The sequence below is a fragment of the Cetorhinus maximus genome, chromosome 23, assembly GCF_964194155.1.
Source record: "Cetorhinus maximus chromosome 23, sCetMax3.hap1.1, whole genome shotgun sequence".
Classification (NCBI taxonomy): domain Eukaryota; kingdom Metazoa; phylum Chordata; class Chondrichthyes; order Lamniformes; family Cetorhinidae; genus Cetorhinus; species Cetorhinus maximus.
Genome location: NC_135901.1, coordinates 63,041,143 through 63,065,404, shown reverse-complemented (window position 1 = coordinate 63,065,404; position 24,262 = coordinate 63,041,143). Strand labels below are relative to the sequence as shown.

Sequence of the window (24,262 nt, the reverse complement as noted above, 5' to 3'; positions counted from 1 at the left end):
TTCATCGGAACTCCATTACATCTGAACTATAAATTATGCCTCTCAAATCAAAGATGCTGCCAGATGTAGTCAGGGAACTCAAGGAGAAGGGCGCTGTGGTACTTCTAAAATCTTGCTGCTTTCAAAAAGGAAAAAAAAAACCATCTAATCGCTGCAAGGCAGACATTCACCATTGAAAGCAACTGGCAGCATCTTTCATGGCAAATTCAAAGCACTTTCATGTCACATCTCTTTCTGCTTCTGTCCCTGTCTCGTGTCCTGCTCCCGGGTCAATTAGCTGCTCGATGCAGACAGAGTCAGTTGATGGGAATGTAAAACATAAGGCGATAAGTTTGCAGACAACAGGGTAAAGAGACACCAGGATCTCATCTTCCTGATCCTCCCAGATTCTGATTACAGGAATGTCCACAGTGCCGATTATCCACAGTCACACTCTCCTTCTAGTCCGTTTGTACTTGTACGAGCACGTTCTAGTACGTTGTTCAGCTTTGAAATTGTTCATATTTTCACACTGGGTTTCAATGTGAAGGAAGTGGAGCTGTGATAAGCTTATATTGTTCAGCAGATGCACTGCAAGAAGGCACATAACAAGCTGATGAGAACAGTGCTCTTTGGACGCAGTGAGCTCCAGTGAAGGATTGGCACCATTAATGTGTCGTTCAATTAGTCTCGTGACAAACTGGTACTAGAAATGACAAGAAAACTCGCTGAATTTGCTCAGTGTTCTGGTTTGTTAAGAGCCGAATACAAGGTAAGAAAGTATATCTCGCTCGATTGGGCTATAAAATGGCAGAATGACCCGTGCTGTTGGGAACCATAAACTTATAAAAAGTTAGAGCAAAGAAAGAGCAGTTGTGATTGGTTGAATGATCAGGAGTGATCGCTGTGCCAGTACAAACAGTAGGGAGCAACATTTGTCCTTCTGCCACCCATATTTGGCCTTGCGCCACCATCTCTGGTCAGTGCTTTGCAACCAGCCCTACTCTTAGTCATTCCCTCACTCCGCCTCTGTGTTCTCCACCTGTTCCAAATGTGATTTTTCCAGCTCTGAGGCGATACTCTCACTCTTCTGCTTCTAGCAGAGCTGCTAAATGTTTTCAAGCAATAAGTAATCAACACTTGTTTAAACAATTTATCGAGATCCACAAACCTTTATTCCCTGACTGGCAATTAAACCCAGACCGTGGTGGGGAAAGCACCAAATCCTGACCACTAGACCACCAGGGAATCTGCCAAATTGTTTCTGGAGTTGACTTATCTAATCTACGCTGCTTTTGCCTCTTTTTGTTCCAAGGGGTCGGATATAAAAATTAAAGGCACAGGTAACATAGATAAGTCAGATTGTAAGGCTCGTGCACAGTTTCCCTAGTGGTTCGGTTTCGCCGCTTTCACCGGGCCATGGGCCGGGTTCAATTCCTGATCAGGGAATGATAATTTATTGGCCTCGTGCAAACTATTAAAGCGAGACTGGATAATTTCCTGATTAAAGCGAGAAATGCAGACCACCTTTGCCACAATCAGTGGTGTGAGAGCGTGAGTTTTGGATCAGAGTTGAAAATGTCATCTGGTCGCAACGGCTCGAGAACAAACACAGAGGTGAAGATAGGGAATGAGAGAAGGGCTGTGATATGTTGCAAAGCACTGACTATAGAGATGGTGGTGCAAGGCAAAATATAACGGTAATAGGGGAGATTTTACTGTTTACACCGATACAAATATCTCCCAGATCTGGTTCCAAATCTCGTGTTAAATGAGAAGAAAACTTATCGCTGAATCTTCCACTTCTTAGCTGCACCTCCTTCCAAACATTGCAAACTCCTCCTGCATCTTCCATCCTGATATTTTTCTCTGTAACATTTTGAGATGAAACTGCACAACTAATGTGAATAAAGTTTGTGATGGTAAAAATGTATTCACCCCTTCGGGAATTGAACCACATTGACACACACAGAGGAACAGACACAAAAATATACACCGAGAGTGACAGAGGGCAAGGGTTAGTCTCTAAGGAGAGACAAACGCTCAGAAAGCAAGCATAACACCAACCTGCCTCTGTTTATGTCCCACTATGACTACAAGTTTCGTGAATGTATTTGTGAATGAACGGAAATAGGAAAATCCCCTTGGAAGCTTTAGTGTTTGGATGGATTTGATTGAATCTAACCGAGAAATAACTTTGTAGACACAGAGTTAAAACCAGGAATAATGAGCAGCGGGAAAACCCAACTGATTTAAACTCCATCGCTTTAACCACACGACCACCGCAACTGGCCCTATGGACAGGTTAATGTTGCTGGTATATAAGATGGCTGCAGCAGAGAAGGCGGGCTTTCGGCCCATCTTCTCCATGCTCTGTCTAGAAGAACAACTCAACTATTTCCACTCCTGTACATTCTCACACAAGCAATTACTATTTGTATTGCCTCTCCTCCTTCTCCCAATTAAAATAAAACCCTATACACGCCCGCATTCTCTTTGAGCTGGCACTTTGATTTCAGAAGAGAGCATTCAAAATGGCCCACAAGTGAACCACCAATAAACTTGGCAGCGGTTCCACAAATAATGGAACCTGGACCCAGCACCTGAGGCCGTTCGGCCAGGCTACCTCTCTCAACCTGCGGTTTCCTGTCGCCTTGATGGTGTTTCCACTGAAACAGAACATTAAAAATTGGCCATAAGCCCCCTCGAGCCTCCGCTACCACTTAATAAGATCATGTCAGATCCCCAAACTCTACACCAATTTCCCACCTAATTCCAATAGCCCTTCATTCCCTTAATCGACCTCAGCCTTCAATATTCTCATTGGCTGGGGATCCACAGACATCCGGGCTACAAAATTCCATAGATTCACAAGCCTTTGAGTGAAGAAATGTCTCCTCACCTCAGTCCTAAGTGGCTGACACATTATCTGGAGAATGTGAGCCCAGTTCTAGACGCTCCAGCCAGGGGGAAACAGCCTCTCAGCATGTTCACTGTCAAGCTGACTCAGAATGTCAGCCTTTTCAATGAGATCACCTCTCATTATTCTAAACTCCAGAGAGAACAGACTCATCCCATTTAATCTCTCCTCCTAGGACAACCGTCTCATCTCAGGAATCAATCCAGTGAATTTTGGTTGCACACAGGCAGCGAGTGAATGGGGTGAACAAAGAGCACAAGAGTCAACAGAGATAGAGGCACAGACAGAGAGACTGAGAGAGTGAAAGAGAGAGAGGCAGATATACAGAGGCAAAGGCAGACAGATAGAGTCCGAGAGTGGAGTAGACACTGGGAACAGATAAACTTCACCATTTCATATGATTGTTAACTTAGATTGACAGACAGAAAGAAAGAAGAGAAAGAAGGGCTTACATTTAAACAGAGCCTTTCATCAACTCTGGACAACGGGAGGCGCTTTAGAGCCAATGAAATCTTTCTGAAGTGTAGTCACTGTTGTAATCCAATGACAGAGAGAGTTTGACAAAAATGCTGATTCAGCAGATGACAAAATCTGATTTTAAGAATTCCATCTCAACGTAGAATCTTTCTTTCTATATATCTAAACATTTCATCGTTTGTTTGATGCAGATTCAAATGATGTAAATCTGTAGCTGAAGAAATAAATTGCACCTCGAATCCCTGAAGAAACAACAACAAAGCATCCCATTTCTATCAGGTCATCTCTCAGCCTTCTCTTTCCTGGAGAAAAGAGCTTCAGGCTGCTCAGCCTATCTTGGTGATTATATCCTATCCGTTCCTGGAACATTTATTGTTGAACTTTTACGTTCCTGGTCCTTGCGACATCTGACAGCAGTAGAAATAGTTCCTAATGTCCGAGGGATTTCAGTTTGGACTATTTATATTTACAAATTCATTCTCCCGATGTGTTCGTTGCCTTAACCACCAAACCACAAAGACTCGGTGTCTGTCTGTTTAAATGTTGATCAGTGACAATTTCAATCAACCTCCACTTTGTACCAAACCGACCCTCAGAAGCTGAAAAGTCTCCATTCAAATAAGAGAAAGAAAATTCCTCTTGTATATTTTAAAACTGCTCTTTTTGTTCTCTATACCGTCTTAACATGAAGCCACACAACTAACGTGAATAATGCTTGAATGGTAAAAGTGAGGAACTGAAACACAGTGACGCACACAGGAACATACACAGACATATACACCGAGCGTGACAGAGGGCAAGGGGTTCTCTCTATGGAGAGACAAACACCCAGAAAGCAAGCCTGACACCAACCTGGCTCCGTTTTTGTTTCATTTCTAGCTGCAACTTTTGTGAATGCTTGCAGACGAATGGAAATCAGAGCACGCTGGAGATTTTGGGTGGTTTTTATTCAACTTAATCGATAATTAATTGTGCAGGTACATTGAAAATTTCAGGAATGATAAGAGTAGTTGGCAGGATTCCAGCCTACCTGTGGAGATCCCAAAGCATTCAAAACCCGACACCTTAACAACTCAGTGACGAATCCAGGCCCCGGATTTGCATTAATGACGTTTATATAAAACCATAAGCGGCTACATAAGACGATCATTCACCATGTCGTTCACATGCTGACTCTCTGGAAGAGCAAATCAACTACTGTAATTCCACACTCCGCCTTTTCCCACACAGCAATTCATATCTATATTGTCTCTCCTCGATCTTCCCATCAAAGTAAAGCACCACACTGGATTTAATGCGGGCTGGTATCTGTTGGTTCTAATGGGCAGCTGCAGACATCAAAGAGAAGACTAAACCCTTGGTCGCGGTGGGATGCGAACTCACGCCTCTATAGTGACTGGAGCATAAATCCAGGGCCTAAGACTGCTCGGCCAAGATAGAATAGCCAAAGATGTCAACCATCGTTTCCTTCACTGGTGTTGCCACCAAAATAGAACAGAAGCAAAGGAACAGGAATCGGTCATTGGGAAACTCGAACCAGCTCCGTCAGTTAATCAGATCATCCTCCACTTTGTAACATACAGACATCATCTCCAGTGGTAACTTAATTATTTCAATGTTTCATTATTTCGATGTTTCAAATGATGTTCCTTTTTTCCTGTGTGGCTGTGCGTGTTTACTCAATGAAATGTTGGTATAAGGTAATTAGATTGTGTTTTTTGACTGAGAAAAATGAGGAGGTGATTGGTCAGAATAAACTTTTTTTTCGAATATTCGATTTGAAATGAACTATTTTTAAAATTTCCATAACTGTAAAAAATTAGGAAACCAACTCCTCATGTCATTGAGTCAGGGAAACTTTGTTAATTTTCCCATTAATTTTAACAGACTGCAGAAGCTCCTACACCTCTTTCAATATTGCTTTTCTCAACTCAGAGTTTTCAAAGCGAATTGGGCAAAGACTTGAAAGGGAGAGAATAAAATTAGGGTTATGGATAAAGATAAAGAAATTCAGATTAATTAGAAAGTTCTTTGTACAAAACTGATGTAGATCCGTTGGGCCAAAATACCTCTTACTGTGTTGTACCATTTGATGATGACATTGTTGATCAGTCTGTCTCCAGCATTCCTAATGAGAACAGCCGAATTCCATTTCTTCAAAACAAAGACCCAAAGTGCTGCTGCATGACGTCACAGCTTAACATTTCAGTGAAGCCCATTGAGCTTTGCGGCTATCTCCTGTTTCTGCAGTGCAGAGGTTGTCACATTTGCCTAACTCATGATATAAACCCTGGTTCAAGACTGCACAGAACAATTATCTAAATCTGCAGATTCACGTATGTTGAAGACATTATCTTACAGCCATGTGGCCTGGTCACTGTTTATCCTTCAACCAAACACACATGATCTGCTCATTGTGACTGGTTAATCAGGAGTGACTTTTGTCCCAGTCGGAACAGCAGGAAGAAAAATCTCTCCCATTCCCACCCACATTTTGTACCCTCATCCCTTTAGTCAGTTTCTTTCTCATGCCCTGTAACCTATCACACTCCTTCCCTTTTGTCCTTTCACCCCCCTCCCTCCGCCTCTGGACTTGTTTTCCACCTGTTACACCCCTGACTTTTCCAGCTCTGATAAAAGATCAACAAACTGGAAGGTAAACTCTGTTTCTCACTCCACAGACACTGCCAGGCCTACTTTCACTTGATAAGGAATCCCTGTTCATTGTGACAGTTCACACAGCGGGAGGGGAAAGGTTTTCCCTGGCCGGAAATTGAACCTGGGCTGCGGCAGTGAAAGCACCAAATTCAAAGCACTAAATTCTCCACCTTCTGTTGAAGCGGAGGCAGTTTCCACTTATAAACCCAGCAACTTTGATATTAACAAAGCAGGATGGAGAAAGACTCAGTTTGACCGTTCACACTGTCGGAGGAATGGAGAACTGGGGATCACCCATGAAAGCAGTAAAGATTAAAAGCAATGGCGCCCATCAAGCAGCTCGAACTCACAACTGACAGGTCCACTGTCATTCACTCTGCCAAGTGATGATGTGTGCATCCACTTGCTCTGGTCTCCAACGCGCAGAAAGACAAATATGTTCCATTTGGAGCCTCAGTTTGTTCTGAAATTCAAAGTGTAGAAGGTAATCGACCTACAAAAGCCCCAAGGTTGCAATGCATTCCTTTCAATCATCAATAACGTCATTCAACATAGAACCAAAGAATTATAGGAATGTTACAGTGAAGAAAGAGGCCATTCAGCCCATCATGTCTTCGCCAGCCAAAAAAGAGGAAAAAGAAACCAGCCGCTCATTATATTCTCACTTTCTGGCACGTGGTCTGTAGCCTTGCAGGTTACAGCACTTCAGGTATTGATCCAGGTACTTTTTAATAATTTCAGCGTTTCAGCCGCAACCACAAACTTAGGCAGTGAATTCCAGACGCCCTCCACTCTCTGAATGAAAAATATTTCTATTTCAATTTTGCATTCACGGGATGTGGGCTTCACTAGCTAGGCCAGCATTTATTGCCCGTCCCTAGTTGCCCTTGAGAAGGTGGTGGTGAGCGGCCTTCTTGAACCACTGCAGTCCATGTGGTATGGATACACCAACAGTGCTGTCAGGGAGGTAATTCCAGGATTCTGACCCAGCGACAGTGAAGGAATGGCGATATATTTCCAAGTCAGGATGGTGAGTAACTTGGAGGAGAACTTCCAGGTGGTGGTGTTTCCATCTGTCTGCTGCCCTTGTCCTTCTAGGTCGTGGGTTTGGAAATTGCTGTCTAAGGATCTTTGGTGAATTGCCGCAGTGCATCTTGTAGATGGTACACACTGCTGCTACAGTGCATCGGTGCTGGAAGGAAAGAATGCTTGTGGATGTTGTGCCAATCAAGGGGGCTGTTTCTTCCTGGACAGTGTAAAGCTTCGTGAGTGTTGTTGGAGATGCACTCATTCAGGTAAATGGGAAGCAGTCTATCATACCACTGACTTGTGACTTGTAGATGGTGTACAGGTTTTGGGGAGTCAGGAGATGAGCTACTCGTCGCAGGATTCATCGCCTCTGACCTGGTCCTGTAGCCACAGTATTTATATGGCTATTCCAGTCAGTTTCTAGTCAATGATAACCCCCAGGATATTGATAGGTGTGGATTCAGTGATGGTAACGTCAATGGGCGATGGTCAGATTCTCTCTTGTTGGAGATGGTCATTGCCTGGCACTTGTGTGACACAAATGTTAATTGCCACCTGTCCGCCCAAGCCTGGATATTGTCCAGAACTTGCTGCATTTGAACATGGACTACTTCAGTTTCTGAGGAATCGTGAATGGCGCTGAGCATTGTGCAATCATCAGCGAACATCCCCACTTCTGACCTTATGATGGAAGGAATATCATTGATGAAGCAACTGAAAATGGTTGGGCCGAGGACTCTACCATGAGGAACCCCTGCAGTAATGTCCTGGAGCTGAGGTGACTGACCTCCAACAGCCACAACAATCTTCCTTTCTGCTAGTGTGACTCCAACCAGTGGAGAATTTCCCCCCTGATTCCCATTGGCTCCAGTTTTGCTAGGGCTCCTTGATGCCGCACTCGGTCAAATGTGCCCTTGATGTCAAGAGCAATCACTCTCACCTCACCTCATGAGTTCAGCTCTTTTGTCCATGTTTGAACCAAGGCTGTAATGAGTTCAGGAGCTGAGTGGCCCTGGCGGAACCCAAATTGGGTGTCAGTGAGCAGGTTATTGCTAAGCAAGTGCTGCTGATAGCACTGTTGATGAGCCTTTCCGTTACTTTACTGATGATAGAGAGTAGATTGATGGGGTGGTAATTGGCCGGGTTGGATTTCTCCTGCTTTCTGAGTACAGGACATGCGTGGGCAATTTTCTACATTGCTGGGTGGATGCCAGTGTTGTAGTTGTACTGGAACAGCTTGGCTAGGGGCGTAGCAAGTTCTAGAACACAAGTCTTCAGTGCTATTGCCTGAATTTTGTCAGGGACTTTGCATCATCCAGTGCCCTCAGCATTTCTTGATATCATGTGGAGTGAATCGATTTGGCTGAAGACGGGAATCTGTGATGCTGGAGGAAGCCGAGATGGATCATCCACTCCCCTCTGCTGGCTGGAGATTGTAGCAAATTACTCAACCTTATCCTTTACACTGATGTGCTGGGCTCCCCACCATTTAGGATGGGGATTTTTGTGGAATCTCCTCCTGCAGTGAGTTATTCAGTTGCCCACCACCATTCACGACTGGATGTGGCAGGACTGCAGAGCTGAGATCTGCTCCGTTGGCTGTGGGATCGCTTAGCTCTGCCTATCACTTGCTGCTTATACTGTTTGTCACGCAAGCAGTTCCGTGTTATAGTTCTGGCAAACCTGTTGTTATTCACTTTACCATTTACCATGATGATAGATAACGAATGTGAATAAAGTTTGCAATAGTAAACATGTGTTCACTCCCCTGGGAACTGAACAACATTGAAACACACACAGACAAAAACACCAAGAGTGACCGAGGCCTGAGGAGAGAGAAACGCCCAGAAAACCACTAACTTGGTCAGTTTTGTTCTGTTCCCAACTGCAGATTTGGTGAGTGCTTGTCAATGAATGAACACAGAAATCACAGGAACAATTGTATTCCATTGAATCAACTGTGGAGGAATTTGAAGGAAGAAACAGTGAACAACACAGTCAGCAGGATTTGAACCTGCATGGGGAGACCACAATGGATCGCAAGCCCTCAACTTAACCACTCGGCCACAACTACCGCTGCTGGGCAAAACAGTCATGTTGTTCAACCAAAATCATAGAATTGTTGCAGCAAAGAAAACTGGACTTGGTCTCACCTATTTCCGGTCACCCCACAATTTTTATCGCTCCTCCTCATTCTTCTGAACAAAATGAAGCACTGCAGACATCGGCTTTCCCCAGCGCATCCTGAGGGATTTACTGAAGAGACCGAAAGAAAGCGAATTAGCTGGAATTTTGACAGTGGTGCGATTTGAATATAATTTAAATCCAGTTTCTCAAACCACTCAACCACACTTACCACATCGAATGTCCCTTCAACCATTGCTTCGAGTGCCACCAGCCCTGAATTACAACAGAACAACTGGAGCAGGAATGGAACCATTTTGCCCCTCGAGCCCCCCATAGTATTGGAGAAACAGAGACAAGGTTACATTTGGCCCTGGTCTGAGGAACATAGGAGTAATGAACAGGAGGACGCCATTCAACACTTCGAGCCTGCTCCAGCATTCAATAAGATCATGGCTGATCTGGTTCTGATCTCAACTCCACTTTCATTCTCCCCCACCAGAGACCCCTCCGCCTCAACCACCATGCTCCCCCACTCCCGCCCCCGGCAGAAGCCTTGATTCCCATGTCTATCAAAAATCTGTCTAATTCTGCCTTGAATAAATTCAGTGACCCAGCCTCCACTGCCTTCTGGGGATAATAATTCCACAGGCCAACGACCCTTTGAGAGAGAAAAAAATCCCCTCATCTCCGTCTGAAAAGAGAGAACTTTTACCCTTATGGAAACGAACTGACCTGGTCCCACTCCCCCGCCTTTTCCCCGGAGACCTGCATTTTCTGTCCAATTCTCTTTTGAAATCCACGATTGAATCTGCCTCCCCCACACTCTCAGATAGTGCATTCCAGATCCTAACCACTCGCTGTGTAACAGAGAAACCTCTTTAGAATTGTACAATTTATTTGATGTTGCCTCTCCTCATTCTCCTGACCAACATGAAACGCTTCACAGTTCCCTCGATCAAATTTCAGGATTGTTTTTACAGTTTGCACGAGGAATCCCTGCCATTGTATCAGTTAGCAGAGCGGTAAAAACGGGAATTGAATCTAGGCTGGGGTGGATGAAAGCACTAAAGCTTTCCGACTTCCAGTGAAGCCGAAGGCAGTTTACATTCGTACAGTAGCAACTGTGACACTAACAAAGAGGATGGAGAAGGACTCAGTTTGAGCGGTGACACTGCTGGAGGAATGGGGAGCTGGGAATCACCCATCAAAGCAGCAAAGTTTAAACAACGGCGCTGCCCAGCCTGGGGCTTGAGCCCACGACCCTCAAATTAAGAACCGTCTGCTTTACTGACTAAGCCATGCATGATGCGGTTGTTTCACATGCTTCTAACCCAACTGGAAATCAAAGAATGAGAATGAAAAAGGAAGAGAAGTGACGTTTTGTAGATCCCAGGGAAAAGAGACTCCAGGATCAGTTCATTGTGACAGTTCACACAGCAACAAGAAAACAACATTCCCTGAGGAGGGCCAAACCCGGGCGGCAGGAGTGGGAGAGCCAACTAATAGCATGTTTAGTTCAAACACAGAAGACTTGTTCAGCCAATAACAGTATCGAGTGTGTTAGATATGAACACGAAGTGAACAGTGAGGTGAAATAGTGCCACAAACTGCGGATGTACAACTTTCAATTTCCAAAACCCACCAACGAATCAGTGCGGCTCCTCTGAAACTTTCAAGGCAAATATTGATCCTTTATAAGGTTCCGTTCCCAGAACTATACACAGTCCTCCAGGTGTGATCTAACCAGGGCTTTGCATAGCTGTAGCAAACCTTTCCCTCTTTACTATAACAGCCTCTGTAACAGGTTGAACAGCAAGAGGAATTACTTTGTCCATGTCGACAGGGGAAAATAAGGAGATGCTTGGTCAGAGTAAAATTACTTTGCAAATTCCATTTGAAATGAACTTCATTATTTTTGGAAAGCTGTCTAAGAAGCCCCAGCCTAAGTCTTCATGTCATTGGGTCAGGGGAACTTTGTTAATGTTCACACACTGAGCATGGACACGGCAGAAGCTCCTGCGCCTCTTTCAATATTCTTTTTCTTCACTCAGGGTTTTCAAAAGGGAATTCGAAAATGAATTGAAAGTGTCAAAGATCATGGTTATGTAGAAAAAAAAACGAAATTGAGACTAATTGGAAAGAACATTGTAAAAAGCTGTTATTGATATGAAGGGCTGAATGGTCTCCTCACGTGCTATGTCATGTTATGATAACATTATCAGATTAATTTGACGACAGCATTTCTAAATCTGCCACCCGAATTCCATTTCCGAAAATCAAAGACCCAAAGTGCTGCTGCAGGACCTCACAGTTTAACATGATGTGTAGGTGCCTCTGGCTCTGTCAGGTATTGTTCTGTAGTGGAGTGGTTGTCACATGTGAAAGGTCCCCGCTTTGAAACTGGGCAGAAATATGATCAAAATCTGTTAATTTAATGGGAAGCAAATATCCAAAACTACACGTTTGATGCTAAATATTAAGGGAATACAGTGTCTCACAGCCACGTGTCCTGTTCATCCGTCAATCAACGTCACAAAAACACATCATCCGCTCATGATGACGTTGCTGGTTGTGAGAGTTTGCTGAGCGCTAATTGGCTGCCGCGTTTTCTATATCACAACAATGGCGACACTTCAAAATGTCCTTCATTGCCTGGAATGCGCTTTGAGACGCCCGCTGGTCGGGAAAAGCGCTATAAGCATTGACCAGAAGGCAGGGCTGGAAGGTACTATATTCAACAAACGTGATTGAACAGATTGTGGTAATTTTTCTGCCCGATTTCGAACCACTTGTTAGGCAAACGTAATAACCACTACACTAAATGCAAGTCTGTCTTTCTTTAATTATCTTAAATTCCAGTCCTCTGGCTAGTGACCCCCGTCAGTGGAAACAGTCTCTCCCTATCTGCTCCATCAAACCGCCCCATCCCCGTTGCCCCCCACCCCCATCATTTTGAGCCGCTCCATGAATTCTCCATTTAACCGACATTGCTCTAAAGAGAACAAGCCCGGTCTCTATAATCTCTCCACAAAACTGAATTTCCTCATCCCTGGACAAGATGCAAGGCGGAGGATTGAGACGAGATTTTGGAAAATATTGTCAGTTGGCAGGTAGGAAAATGGAGAAGGAACCAAACCAGAAAACCCAGTCTCCAGCTTTGTGAATCTTTAGAAACTCTTTGTGAACCGGAATCAGAGGAGAATGAAGGGTGAACTGTCCGACTGACCAGAGACAGTCAAGGCACCTTTCCCTTCTTTAAGACGCTGGAACATTGACTCTGATGTTCTCAGTGAAATTAACTGATCTGAGACTTTGAAAGGATTCTCGTTACTGCACATCAGGAATTCAAACCTAATATCGGCTTCAGGACAATCAGAATACTTGGTAACAGACAAGACAGCGAAAGATTCAAAGGGAGACGGCACCGGTTGTACGAGAGCTGGTTCCCGGTGACATGGATGTGTCTGCAGTGGGTGGGATCAGACTGTTTTCATGTATCCACAATGAATGTCCCACTCTTTTATTTGGGAAGAGTAAAACTGAGAAAGAATAATTGTCACTCCAGTCGCGGCAATCTGAAGCTTTCACTCGCTGAGCCATTGGTTTAGGATATTTTATAGAGGATATGTTACCTCGTCACGTCGCTGTGGCGCAATTGGTCAGCGCGTTCGGCTGTTAACTGAAAGGTTGGTGGTTCGAGACCACTCAGGGACGAAGCTGTCACTGTTTTCTCCCCGTCATTACTCATTAACGCTCTGGTTTGTTTCGGGCCTCTGAAACCACAAGAAAATCCTCCCACCCCCACCCACAAGTTGCAAACTCGGCTCCCACATCAAGCTTTGTTTATGGACATTCATTTCTGATATGACAAAGAAAATGAACGATCATGTACCCCCATCTAATTTAATACAGATCTATGAGGCTATTGGATTGAAACAAACCCATCAATTAGTCGCTCCACGGTAACTGAGACAGGAAAAAGTAGCAATATTCCAGCCCCATACTCTCCAATCACCCGCTGCCAGCAGAAACATATTCTTATTTTGCTGAATGTTATCTTCAGAAATGCTGAAGAGCGAATCTAATGTGGCTGCAAGATGTAGCATTCAGATCACATTCAACAACAAACAGGAATGGGATCGATGCAACTTTTCCACACAGTTGGGTGACAATGTTTTTCACGAGCATCGAATGGAGTAATTTGCACACGCGAAATGAGCGGGGTAACCACAAGGTTACAGAACCATTTCCCTGCCTGGATCCCAATGGAGCTGTCTGGAATGTTAAACGGTGACGTCATGCAGCAGCACTTTGGGTCTTTGTTTTGAAGAAATTGAATTCGGCTGTTCTCATTAGAAATGCTGGAGACAGACTGATCAACAATGTCATCATCAAATGGCACAGCGCGGCAAGAGGACCTTCCGCACATTTTATTTATACCAGCTTTTTACAAAAATCTTGCCAATTAATCCCAACTTCCTTCTCTCTTTCCATGGATCAGAATTTTCTCCCTTTCAACCATTGCCAAATTCCCCTTTGTAGAAGGAGTTTCTGCAGAATCCATGCACTTTGCCTTAATGAATAGTTCCCTTACCCAATGAAATTAAGAGTTGGACTAGGGTTCCTTCTCCAGTTTTCGATACAAGCATAAGCTATTTATGCAATTCCTTTCATGGTGAACTTTCAAAAGATGTTTATTCTGATCAGACATGTCCTCAGTATTTCCTCAGTCATGATGACTATGAAACTATCATTGATTGCCATACAAACCCATGTGGTTCACCAGTCCTTTAGGGAATTCAATCGGCCGTCCTTACCTGGTCTGACCTGCATGTGACTCCAGACGCACAATGGATGTGGTTGATTCTCAACTGCCCTCTGAAATGCTTTAACAAGTTACACAGTTGAAGGGCAATTCAGGATGGGCAACAAATGCTGGCCAGCGATGCTCATGAAAGAATGAAGATCCATGATGAAGCGCGATACAAAGTGATTTTCTACCATCTCTCCCACTCCCTCATGTTCAATCATTGTATCAGTTGCATCTATCTTTAGGATGACGCTAGTCTTTGGATCACACTGGTCGTCATCTTTCAGTCAGTAATTAACTGTGAATTTGCATTTGTAAACTCATTAATTTCTGTTGTCAACTAAAGAAACTGCTAGTTTTTGTGCCTAGTCAGTTTCATCCCTCTTGATTTTGGAGCGGGGAGGGGGGGGGGTGGGGGCGGGGGGTGGCTTTTTGCGGCTTGGCGAAGGGCAGATTTAATGTGGCGGTGAGATACTATATTCAATTAATATTCAACAACAAATGTGAATTATGAAACTTTCCCTCACACTTAGATGTGTAAATCTCGATAATGTTTCTACCCATTTCCAGACAGGGGACCTTTTGCGTGTACGTAGTAACCATTGCACTACAGAAACAATGGGCAGAACCACATGGACTGACTTAGAATATCAAACCATGCAGTCTTACTGCACTTCCGAACCCTGTTTTGTGGAAGTACAATTCGGCTGAAAAACATAACCATGCGGCAGAGAAATTGACTTGACATTAGAATCATAAAATGACACAGCACATCAACAGGTTATTCAACACTTCACACACGTGTGAACTATCTTATTGCAATTCGTCTGACTTATTGTCTCTTTCTTACAACCATGCCTTTTGGAGAAAATCAGTCAAAGCCTGGGGAAGTGCCAATGTCACATGGCTGTGAGATAATGTATTCAGCTATTATTTGGCAACAAACGGGAATTGTGCAACTTCTCACAATTAAATGGCTCAATTTTAATAATGTTTCCGTCAGTTTTCGAACCAGCGACCTAGCACATGTGAAGTGAACGTGAAACCACTACTTGTTTCTCTAATCATTTATAGGATATGGACATCGCAGGCCAGGTCACTACACCACAGAAACAAGTTGTGAGAAAAAGCCAAAGGGACTTGTATGGAATGTCAAACTGTGTAGACATGCTGCACTGCAAGATCCTGTTTTACAGGTATTGAATTGGAGTGGGACATTTTGGAATGCTGCAGAGAAATTGATCTAATTGTAAATTTACACAGCTCATTAGGAGGCCTTTCGACCCATCGGGTGTGTGCTTTCTTCCACTTAGTTCCAATATCATTCTCTTCCTTCATAACCCTGCAGTTTTATTTTCCATTTCAAATAATTGCCCAATTCCCTTTTGAAAACTCTGATTGAAGAAAACCAATATTGAAAGAGGTGCAGGAGCTTCTGCAGTGTCCATGCTCAGTGTGTGAAAATTAACAAAGTTTCCCTGACCCAATTATATGGAGAGTTGTGCTGGGGATTCATATATGGTCTTCGAAATAAAAAGAAATAATTACAATAAAGAGTACTCCTTATTCGATATCAACAATCTAATTCCTCTTGCTGTACAACCTGTTACAGAGGCTGTTATGCAAATGAGGCTTACTGCAGATACACGAAGCCCTGCTTAGATCGAACCTGGAGGACTGTGTGTAGTTCTGGGAACGGCACCTTTTCAAGGATCAATATTGTTTTGCAGCATTGTCCAACCAATCGCCCATTTTCCCACGGAACTTGGTTTCATCAGCTAAACCACAGGCTCCAGCAAGAGTTGAACTCGCGACCCCTGGTCTACTAGACCAGTGCTCTAACCACTGAGCTATGGAGCCAACTGCTCAATCAAATGCCCGGAAAGTCAACCATATTCAGTGGACGAGGACCAGGATGACATTTCAGGTAGATGACATTTGATAGACCTGGAAATGTCTGAGAGGGAGAACAGGAAGTTAAAAGATGCGACATGAAAGTGGCAGAATTTGATGCGTGTCAGTTACTTTCAGTGATGAATTTCTGCCATGTGTCGCCTTGTCAGTTTCACAGGAGCCGCAGGGATGAGGTTGGTGACATGTGGTTGAAATGAGGAATAATGGGAACTGTAGTCAGCAGGATTCAAACCGACAGGGGGAGACACCAGTGGATTTCAAATCCATCACCTTAAACATTGAGTTATGACCAACAGCTCCTCCGTGTTCAAAGGTGTTCTTATCAAATCAGAGATGGCGAAAAAGTAAGTCACTCGGCCCATCGCGCCTGTGCTGGCTCTTTGGAAGAACAACTCACCCGATTCCACACACTCGAATTTCCCCCGCAGCCATTTATATTTGTATTGCCTCTCCCCGTTCTTCCTGTCAAAATAAAGGAGCATTAAACCAGAATCTCCTCTTGCTCACCTAAAGGAACTTCCTAAAGTGCCTGAAAGGGGGAATGTGACTGAAACTGTGGCAGCGCTGGGATTCGGACTAACTCCTCTTTTCACAAAAAAACAAGTATCAGTTGGAACTCGCTGGGTGACAGCAGAGGTGGCAATTTTTGTTATTTATTTTATTTTGTTTGCTACTGAAGGACCCAGTGACAGCCCGGAACTGCGTGACAATGAATGATGTTCCAGCTAACAGCAATCGCTGTTGTCATTGGCTGAGGAAGTCGTTTGTGTTCGATATAAACATGTAATTTTGTGGGAGAAACTTGTCTCCGGTGAGCGAGGTCTGGAATGAGAATAAAAGGCACAGGTAGCACAGATCAGCCGGTTGTGAGGTTTGCAAACAGTTTCTCTGGTGCAGTGGTTATTAGGAATTGGCGCTTTCGCTGCTGCGGTTCTATATATACTTTTTGACATAAACATAACTGATTTATGCAATTGATTCCATAGCGAATTTAAAACAACACATTTTTTCTTATCAAGATACCCTTGCTATTTCTGGGCTGATATCTACAAGCTGATTCAATGTGCTCTAAAAATGGGAGAGCTGGATTCAGGTTCCAGTTTCTGGCGGAGTGGGCCCAAATCCCGCGGCTGCCAAAGTTTCAGATGCTTCCCCCTTTCTGGCACTTCAGAAATTCCGTTTGGGTGGACAAGGGACAACTCCAGTTTAATGCCGGACGGGGGTTGGGGAGAAGCGTGCGGATTGCGGTCCTTGATTTTGTTTGGAAGAACGGGGAGAGGCAATACAAATATAAATTGCTGTGGGGGAAAGGCGGGTGTGTGGAATTGGTTGAATTGCTCTTCCAGAGAGCCAGCACAGGCACAATGGGCCGAGTGACATATTTTGTCACCATCTCTGATTTGATATGAGCGCGCTTGGACTATGGATGTGCTGTTAGTCGTGGACGAGTGTTTAAAGCGATGGTTTCAAGATCTATCGGGCTTTCCCAATGTAGGTTGCAATCCTGCTGACTGCGGTTCTTATTATTCCCGATTCTAACCAGGTACCAACAGGATTAATTATCGGGTAAATAGAATAAAACAAAAACACCCGCGCTTTCTTATTTAAATTAATCTGTATGGATTCACGAAATCTGCAGTCACAAATGGAACAAACTGAGCCAGTTGGTGACATCCTTTCTTTCTGGGTGTTTGTCTCTCCTCAGGCCTCTGTCACTCTCGGTGTATATGTCTGTGTGTGTTTCTCTGTCTTTGTCAATGTGGTTCCGATCCCCATTTTTCACAATCCATACTTCATTCATTAGTTGTGTGGCTTCATATTAAAATCGTAGAGAGAAAATAAAAATAAATTTAAAAGATTGAAGAGGAATTTTTTTCGGTATTTTTTTGAGTGGAAACTGTTCAGCTACTAGGTGTCTATGTTACAAAGTGGAAGGTGATTGAAATTTTCACCAAGCAACATTTAAACAGACATTCACCTTATGATCGAGTGTTTAAGGAAATGGACGCTGGAGAGAGATAATTTGTAAATACAAATAGCCCAAACTCAGATCCCTCGTACATTAGGAACTGTATTTCTTCTCGAAGCTGCTCCACGTGTGACATTTGCAGCTCTGATGTGAAACTTCAACTCTCACTCCACTGTTTCGGGCGGAGCTGTTGTGCGTTTCGGTTTTCAATCGATAAGTAAATCAGGCCTGTTTTAACAGTTTGTACCAGGTCAATAAATCTTCATTATCTGACCAGGAAACGATCCTGGACTGCGGCAGCACAAGGGCCGAATCCTCACCTCTAAATCACGAGGACAGCTGTCTATAACTCTTGTAACGTGCTTTATCTGAGCCACATTTGCCATTTCTTCAGACAATTTCACCAGAGACAATTTTTTCCGACGGAATTTTGTGTTTAACTAGAACTCAAACGACATCTTCAGCTAATGACACCCATTCTTTTTAAGGGGTGAGTCCAGTGGAGGATTGGCAGCAATAAACTGTCGTTCAACTGGTCTGATTCCAAATCCCGTGCCAGAAATAACAAGAAAACCCCCTGAAATTGCTCAGTGTCTTGACTTCAAAAGCGCCGGATAGAATGTAAGAAAGTACATTCCCCCACAGTGTGCAATAAAATGTCGGAATGATAGTGAAAGAAGCAACCGTGATGCTGGAAAAGATAAAATTATAGAAAGTTCCAGCAAAAAAAGAAGCCATTCGGCCTGGCGCGCTGCTTTCAAAGGGCAGTTGTGATTGATTAGCCTGGAGTGATATTTGTGTCAGTGTAAACAGTCGGCAGTGAAATCTCCCACATTACCATGGTAGACATTCATCACAGAAAGCAACTGACACACATCAAGTTCTGCCGCTTTCATGTCGCATCTTTTAACCCCCTGTTCTCCCTCTCAGACATCTCCAGGCCGATTAAGTATCATCCACGTGGAACGTTATCCTGTTCCCCTTTCCATTTATTATGGGGACTTAATGTACCAGGTGGTAGTGTTCCCATCTATCTGCTGCCTTAACCTCCTAAATGGTAGTGTTCGTGGGTTTGGAAGGTGCAGTCGAAGGAGCCTTGGTGAGTTCCTACAGTGCATCTTGTAGATGGTACACACTGCTGCTACTGTGCGTCGGTGGTGGAGGGAGTGAAGGTGAAAAGTGAGGTGTCAACAAGTGGGCTACTTTGTGTTGGATGGTTTCGAGCTGGAGCCAACAGTGTGTTGCTGGAGCCGCGCTCACCCAAGCAAGTGGAGAGTGTTCCATCACACTCCTGAATTGAGCCTTGTAGGTGCTTGGCGAGTTTGGGGATTCAATAGGTGAATTACTCTCCGCAGCATTCTCGTGCCCGTCTTACCAAAGAAATGGTTGGTAGGACATGAATTTCTAATCAAGAGCACACAACCGAATATACTACCAATGAATATTTACAGTATTAGGCGATCTGTAGTTACAGTTTGAATAAGAGAGAATAAAAACAAACGGAAACATTCTGGTGAAGATAAATCTTTTATCTTTGTGGAATGATGCAGCGTGATTTCTTTTCACACACACACAAAACAGGCGATGTCTCATCTGTAATACTGTTGGCTGTAATGAAAATGAATATCAGGAGCTGCGCAGAACAAAGGGTCAATGGGAAACTTCTACTTTTAGGCAAAAGTCAGAGGCCCATTTCGAGCTCGACGTCCACCTTATAGAGACATAGGCTAGTGCAGTAACAACAGAGACAGAGCGTGGTGTGATAATTAATGAGACAGGGCCTAGAGCAATTTAAGCAGAGACATTACTAGTGCAGTAATAATCGAAACAGCATCTAATGTTACTTAAGCAAAGACGGGAATTAACTGAGACAGGGTTCAGTTTGATACACACATGACAGGTTCTACTGGAGTAATAGCTGAGACAGAGTCTTGTGAAATGCAAATAAAAACATGTTCTAGTTTTCTATAACCAGCGACAAGCTCTAGTGCAGTGCCAACTGGGGCATGGCTTATTGTAACTTTAGCCGAGACCTGCTTCAGTGCAGTCATGACTGAGATCGTGCCAAGTGTAAGTCCAGTACATAAACAACTGTGGCTGAGCCAATTACAGAAACAACTGAGAGATGAACTTCTCTAATATGATCAGAGACACGTCCTAGTGTGATAGAAACAGAAACAGCGTCTAATTTAATATGAACAGAGACAGTGCCAAATGCAGTAATAATTGAGACAGGGCCTGCTTCATGTGATGTGAGTAATCACGGTTTCACTGCCATCCACTGGTCAAGCTTTGCTATTGCAGGTGTTGAGAAAATGTCGATTCCATTTAGTGTTTCTGAGATCAATGGTTAAAATCAGAAATAATGGAAAACGTAGTCGGCAGGATTTGAACCTGCGTGGGGTAACCCCAATGGATTTCAAATCCATCGCCTTAACCACTCGGCCACGACTACAGACCTGGACAGTGAAATATATATATTTCATATATGAAATCATAGAATAGTTACAGCAGAGAAAGAGGGTCTTCTTCCCGCCCTGTCACTGCCACAACCCAACCTTTTCCCCGTAACCCTGCAATTTATACTGTCCCTCCTCGTTCTCCCTCCCAAACTGGGAATGAAAGAGTGAGAATGAGAGAGGAAGAGAAGTGATGGGTTTTGTAGATCCCAGTGAAAAGAGACTCCAGGAACAGTTCATTGTGACAGTTCACACAGCAACAAGAAAACAACATTCCCTGAGGAGGGCCAGGAGTGGGAGTGTGTTTAGTTCAAGCACAGGAGACTTGTTCAGCCAATAACAGCATCGAGTGTGTTAGACATGAACATGAAGTGAACAGTGAGGTGAAATAGTGGAATAGCTTCTTTACCCAGAGAGTGGTGGGAATGTGGAACCCGATGCCACAGGGAGTGGTTGAAGTGAATTATACAGATACATTTAAGTGGAAACTAGGCAAGAATTTAAAGGGAATAGATAGTTACAATTGAAGACTTAAATGAAGGAAAATTGGAGGAGTCTGAAGTGGATCATAAACCCCGGAGCGGACTGGTTGGACCAAATTCCCATTTCTGTTTCCTCCATCCTGTGAGGATAATACCAGATTCTGCCGTCTCTCCACATGATTGAAATAGCTTATCCCTGACACAGTTCATGTGAATACTGCCCGTAACCTCTCCAAAGACTTGACATCTTTCCCAAAATGTGAACACAATATTTCAGCTGAGGTTCAATAAATGGTTTACAAAGATTCAGCATCATTAGTTTGCTTTTGAATTCCAAGCCTCCATTAATGAAGCCAAGGACCACATGAGCTATTTTTAAAGAAATCAGAGAGATCAGCCTGTCCTGCTACCTTCGAAGATTTGTGTACACGTTACTCTATCCCTCTACTCAGTTCTCCACCAAACAACCTTTCACAGCCCGTGTGTGTTTTTTCCTTCACCTCCTCGTTCCGAACACTGTCCATAAGCCTTGCAGAATGGCTCGTCCACTACAATTTTGCCATTTCCTCGCTTCAGACCCGCTTCACCAGGGATAACTTTGTCCTACAAAATGGTGCGTTTACTTGGAACAGGAAGGGCTTGCTCAATGGCAATTGTTCAGCCAATGAGGACAACGGTTTCTGGGAGCTGGAACACGAAATCGACAGTGAGGTGAAATAGTCCCACAAGCTTCTCCTGTGTAAATTTCAACTTCCAAAACCCACCAACCTCTTCACTGCGGCTCCTGTGAAAGTGACAAGGGAACACACGGCAGACATTCATCACTGAGAGTAACTGAGACACATCCAATTCAAAACACTGTCATGTCACATCTGTTTCTGCTGCTGTCACTGCCTCTCCTCCAGCTCCCTCTGCCCATCCAGCTCCCAGGTCAATTAGCTGCTTGATGCAGACACAGTCAGTTCATGAACACAAGCTTTCCCTGGAAATCAGAGACAGGGAATGGAAGTCCCAAAGCTTCTGGAAGGGATGGGTTTGCAGATGACAGAGTAAAGATAAAACAGGATCTCTCTTCCTGGTTCTCCCACATACTGATTACATGAAAAGGACACAAGGACAATCCACTCTCTGTTTAAATGTTGCTCGGTGAAAATTTCTGTCATCCTCCGCTGTGTAACATACGGGCACTGAGTCAACAAGCAGTCTGCACTCAAAAATAAACACAGGAAGTGGCAAGCATATCTGGCAACATTTAAACCTGTTGTTATTCCCTGTACCATTTACCACGAAGATACATTACAAAAGTGAACAAATTTGCGATGGTAAAAATGTGTTCACCCCTCGGTGAACTGAAGCACACTGACACACTCAGAGGAAGACACACAGATATATGCACCGAGAATGACAGAGGCCTAAAGCGAGACAAACACCCATGTCACCAACAGTTTTCTTCCATTTCTGACGATTTGGTGAATACTTTCAGATGAACGGAAATGAAAGAGCGCGCAAGTGACGCGGAAAAAAAACACGGGAATATTTGGAAGCTTCTGATTTCATTTCACCGGCAATTAGCTGTCGAGACAGCGAAAAGGACAAACAGGGAAGCAGCGCAGTCGAACCTGCGTGGGGAAACCCCAATGGATTTCAAATCCGTCGCCTTCACCACTCGGCCACGACTACTACAAAAGCATTAACGTTGTTGAGCTAAAATTGCAGAATGGTTACAGAGAAAAAGCTGGCACTTGGCCCCACCTACTTCCGGTCACCCTGCAATTTTTATTGCCTCTCCTCGTTCTTCCTACCAAAATAAAGCACCGCAGGCGTCAGCTGCCACGAGCGCATCCCAATGGATTTTCGAAGAAGACAAACTAATTGAAATTTCGATCGCAGTGGGATTTGAACTCGCGGTTGATAAGACCTGCGTTTCATAAAACACTACAACCGAATTTCGAGGCCTTGGGCCGCTCGGCCACACACATACAAAACAAACAGAAGCACCGTAACCATTGCCTTGAGTGATATCAGCGCTGAATTAGACCATAACAAATAGGAGTAGGAATAGAACCATTTTGCCCCTGGAGTCCCTCATAATATCACAGAATGACAGCTAATGTTACACCACAGATAGAGGCCATTCGGTCCGGGTCATTGGAATGGAGGGTTTAGCAGCAGGAGGAGGCCATTCGGCCCTTTGCGACTGCTCCACCATTCAATAAGCTCATGGCTGATCAGGTTGTGGTCTCAACTCCACATTTTTGTTTGCCCCAAACCCCCATAACCCCTTCTCGATCAAAAAGCTGTCTAATTTTGCCTTGAATAAATTCAGTGACCCAGCCTCCACTGCTTTCTGGGGAAAATAATTCCACAGACTAACCACCCTCGGCGGGAGAAAAAAATCTCCTCATCTCCGTCTGAAAAGGGAGGCCTCTTACTCTTCTGGAAAATAACTGACCTGGTCCCACTCGCCCAACTTTTCCCCGAAGACCTGCATTTTCTGTCCAATTCTCTTTTGAAATCCTCGACTGTATCTGCCGCCCCCACACTCTCAGGCCGTGCATTCCAGATCCTAACCACTCGCTGATTAACAGAGAAACCCCTTTAAAACTGTACACTTTATGTGATGTTACCTCTCCTCATTCTTCCAACCAACAGGAAACACTTCACTCTCCCTTACAGTGAATTTCAGGTACGTTTTAAGAGTTGACACGGGGAATTCCTGTGCATTGAGACAGTTCACACAGAGGCAAGAAATAAGGTTTTCCCTGACTGGGAATTGAACATGGGCTGCGAGCGATGAAAGCACCAAACACTCTACACAAAACTCTCCGACTTCCAGTGAAGCCAATGGCAGTTTTTGTTCGGAAATCAGCGGTTGTGACATTAACAAAGTGGGATGGAGAGAGACTCAGTTTGAGCGGTGACACTGCCGGAGGAATGGGGAGCTGGGGATCACCAATGAAAACAGCAAAGCTTTAAAAACAGGCGGCGCCTAGCGAGGGGCGCGAACCCGCGACCCTGAGGCTAAGAGTTTTATGCTATACTGACAGAGCTAGCTGAGCATTCACGCTGCTGGCTTCCTATGCAAAAATTCAGGGAGATCAATATTGTTTTCCACCTGGAGCCTCAGCTTGTTCTGAATTTCAAAGTGTAGAAGGTAATCGGCCTACAAAAGCCCCAAGGTTACAATACATTCCTCTCAATCATCAATAACATCATTCACACCTTCCACTTCTTAGCTGCACCTCCTTCCAAACATTGCAAACTCCACTTGCATCGTTCATCCTGATATTTTTCTCTTGGACATTTTAGTATGAAGCTGCACAACTAATGTGAGTTAAGTTTGTGATGATGAATGTGTGTTTGCCCCTCGGGGAACTGAACCGCATTGACACACACAGAACACACACAGACACATACACCGAGAGTGACAGAGGCCGA

The 24,262-nt window shown here is 44.1% G+C and overlaps 1 protein-coding gene, 3 non-coding genes and 1 pseudogene across 4 annotated transcripts in view; 2 read left to right on the top strand and 3 right to left on the bottom strand.

The window, feature by feature from the left end:
- The window catches only part of LOC144698080 (uncharacterized), a 642,405-nt gene that overhangs the window by 404,558 nt on the left and 213,585 nt on the right, over positions 1–24,262 (bottom strand). The gene's annotated exons all lie outside the window — the stretch shown is intronic.
- Positions 1–24,262, top strand: part of LOC144698076 (uncharacterized) — an 85,658-nt pseudogene that overhangs the window by 19,548 nt on the left and 41,848 nt on the right.
- Positions 12,831–12,904, top strand: trnan-guu (transfer RNA asparagine (anticodon GUU)). The gene has a single exon. It is a non-coding gene; the product is annotated as a tRNA-Asn (tRNA).
- Positions 15,788–15,860, bottom strand: trnat-agu (transfer RNA threonine (anticodon AGU)). Its single transcript has one exon. It is a non-coding gene; the product is annotated as a tRNA-Thr (tRNA).
- On the bottom strand, positions 20,257–20,338 carry trnas-uga (transfer RNA serine (anticodon UGA)). The gene has a single exon. It is a non-coding gene; the product is annotated as a tRNA-Ser (tRNA).